This window comes from Babylonia areolata, chromosome 11 (genome assembly GCF_041734735.1).
Source record: "Babylonia areolata isolate BAREFJ2019XMU chromosome 11, ASM4173473v1, whole genome shotgun sequence".
In the NCBI taxonomy this organism is placed as follows: Eukaryota; Metazoa; Mollusca; class Gastropoda; order Neogastropoda; family Buccinidae; genus Babylonia; species Babylonia areolata.
The window spans coordinates 26844322-26847920 of NC_134886.1; the positions used below are offsets into that span (position 1 = coordinate 26844322).

At 39.9% G+C, this 3599-nt stretch overlaps 1 long non-coding RNA gene across 1 annotated transcript; it reads left to right on the forward strand.

Annotated features, from left to right (window-relative positions):
- On the forward strand, positions 1 to 2947 carry LOC143287628 (uncharacterized). The gene is made up of 2 exons (XR_013055983.1): positions 1 to 1640; positions 1674 to 2947. It is a non-coding gene; the product is annotated as an uncharacterized LOC143287628 (long non-coding RNA).
- Positions 2948 to 3599: the final 652 nt, after the last annotated feature.

Below are 3599 nucleotides of genomic sequence, written 5' to 3' on the forward strand. Positions count from 1 at the left end.
CTGGAGGTGAAAGAGTTCATCCGACACAAGAATAAGAATGGAACGGAACAAAGGACACTGCAAAGCAAATCGGCTTGCAACGAGACATTTCAAATTTTTTTTATTAATATGTTACTCTCGTGCTTGGTACAGTGTGTGTGTGTGTGTGTTTTTATTTATCTATTTAGTTGTTTATTAATATTATAATTATTACCACTCATATCAAATTTTCCCTTTATATTTGATTTCATTTATTTCTCTATTTTTACTTTCATTTCATTTACTATTTTATTGATCAGTTTCATTATTTCATTGTTCATTTATTCATTTTATTTCATTCCATTTTAAATTATTTTCCACTCAAGGCCTGACTTGGTGCAGTGGGTTACTCTGCTGGTCAGGCATCTGCTAAGCAGTGACGCCTCCTTGAGGAACTGAAAACTGCACTGGCACAGACCCCAGCCAAGGGCAAAAGGATCTCCAGCTCCAGTTCAATGTCCACCCCCTGTCACCAAGGTTTGGATGTGCACAGGGAGTCGTCTCTCTAGACAAAAGTTACAATTTCTAAAGGGGGCATCACTGCATTTGAACAAATCCATATATGGTACTCCACACCTGCTTGGCTAGATGCCTGACCAGCAGCAAAACCCAGTGCGTTTGGTCAGGCCTCGAGTGAACGCATATATAGTTGTGTACCTTTCAGACTGGGTGTCTTCAACAGATTTTTTGCCAGAGGACAACACTTTCATTGCCGTGGGTTCTGTTCCAGTGCGCCAAGTGTGTGCTGCACACAGGACCTTGGTTTATCGCCTCATCTGAGTGACTAGATGCTAGGATTGATTTTCCAATCAAATTTGGGAGAAAGGGCGAGATGGGGATTCGAACCAAGACCCTCACGGATGCTGTGTCGGCAGATAAGCGTCTTAACCATTCTGCCACCGCCCTGCAGACAAAAGTGCACTAAGAGACAAAAAGATATGTGCATGGAGGTGGCTGTTGGTCATCAATTTTGCGTCTTTTTACCAGGAGAAATACAAAATGAAGGAAACGAAAAGCAAAAACGGAAGGGTGGGGGGTGCCTTGAGGTTTAAGTAGGTTGATAAGCACTCTCCATATATGTCCTGGAGTTCTTTCGTGCCTGCCTAGGAAGGCTTTGTGTTGCAGTTATGGCAAGAAGAACGAGTATGGGGAAAAAATGCAGAGACAAAATCAAATGTAATTGCTTATTTTGTGTTCTTCTCTGTTAAAAGACTTTTTTCTTTTCCAACACCACTTGTTTTGTGGTGGGTTTTTTGTTTTTTTAAGACACTCACAACCTAGACCAAGTGATTACACACAGACTCACTGTTTACACATGCGAGTCAAAACAATGCGTGCAACCTCTTAGAATTAGTATCCAAACTCCAGTGAAAATCTGTTGTATCTGCACTCCACAAAACATGTATCAACACTTGGGAAAAGACTGTATACTGGTCACGGGCTGTGGTTATCAGAAACAGAAAAGTGGACGGGTTGCAGATGTTAAAAATGGCAATTAATAAACGTGAAACATGAAATCACTCTTTTTGTCCATCTGTTCAGAACTACAGTCTTTCCGCACAATGCAGGACGTACACACTCGTGTACCAAAATATACCACAACCATGATCTCCAGTACACAGGTACCCAAATATACCACAACCTCAAGTACACAGGTACCCAAATATACCACAACCATGACCTCTAGTACACAGGTAACCAACTATACCCAAACTATGACCTTCAGTACACAGGTGCCCAAATATACCACAACCAAAACCACAACCTCCACTTGATATGTACACACACACACCATAATAAATGACCTTTCAACATACATGTACCAAAACATACTACCATTACAAAACTTCCACTTGATATACATGTATGAACATACAACACTGTTAAACAACTTCCAGTACGCATTGCAAAATGTATCACGACACAACCTCCAGTACACGTGCACCGAGACTCCCAGTACATGCAAGGGCACGTAATTGTGGAATGGGTCAGGTAAACCTAACAATCATGGATTTTAAAAAATCAGTGTTGTCAAATATCAATCAAATTTATACAAGTGTAGAATGGTAACACCCTGACTGAGGGGCAGTTGGTGGGGAGGGGAGGAAGGAATGTTCACAGTATACACAATTCTTTTTCCCATTGTCATGCTTGTCTGTATAACTTTGACAGGTGACGCCTAACCATCCAATGTTCTCATATAAACTGCACATCTACATAAAGTAATAATCATGTTTCACTTATGATTAAAGCTAAACAGACCGCACTATCTGCACAGAACACTCATTTTCAGTATCTGGGAAAAAAAAAAGTTCATAAAATGAGCACACCACATCTCTGCTGTGACGGAAATCTGGAACAAAGAGACCCTCTATGGGGGGTTCCACTTCAAACTGGGTCTTCAGTGTTGAGAGTGACTATGTCAGGTTTCATGGGCAGTTAATACTGAATCCACATACCTCTACTACAATCTACACACACACACGGCACATCAGTGCACTGAAACCTGTTGGGCTGATGAGAAAGCCATCCGTTTGAGCTGCATAGCAACTGAACAGGGCAATCACACCAAAAGATGATCCGGTTTCCACAAGTGAACTTTATACACAAACAAACCCTTACTGGGCCTCATTTATGTTGGGAATATATGCCAAAGGCTATACTGTATAAATTTCTAACGCTGATGGTATGTGTGTAACTATGCTTTTCATTTCCACACTGCTAACCCATGCTGTGTGTCAGTCTCAGCTCACGGAACAAATGGCACCAAACATACAAACTTGTGAAACAGTATCAGCATCAGTATCAGTAGCTCAAGGAGGCGTCACTGTGTTCAGTCAAATCCATATACAGCGTAACCCAATGCGCTTAGTCGGGCCTTGCGAAAAATAAAATATTAAAAAGAAAGGAAAAAAAAAACAAAAAAAAACCCATAAAAATACTACTACTAATAATAATAATATTTATAAGGCGCAAAATCTTGATGAAGTCCACTCTAAGCGCACAAAAAAAAGAAACAGAAAAAAGTGAAACATAAACACTCGGTAACAAGATGCAGGATGATGATGACAGCAACACCCAATCTGCCATTGAAACACCTGGTGTGAAAGGATGAGAGAAAAAAAAAAAAAGAAAAGTAAAGAAAAAAATCCATGTATATCCAATGCTATCAAAGAGCATGTCAAGTGTCACAGTTGGAAAAACTGGAAAATGTATTGGCATTTACAACTTGTCAGTTACGATAGGGGCCGTCTTTGAGACTCAAGAACTGTCAATTTTGAAAGGGCAACTTTGAAACTCAAGAACTGTCAATTTTGAAAGGGCATCTCTGAAATTCAAGAACAAGGGCATCTCTGAAACTCAAGAACTGTCAATTTTGAAAGGGCATTTCTGAAACTCAAGTACTGTTGACTTTTTTAGGGCATCTCTGAAACTCAAGAACTGTCAATTTTGTAAAAGAAATAATGCAGAAAATCGAACACTAGTCATAAATGCCATGGAAAAAAAAAAATCATACAAAGTTTGTAAACTTACTGACTGTGTTGGCAGTTACTGAGACTGGCTGCAGAGAACCAAAGCGT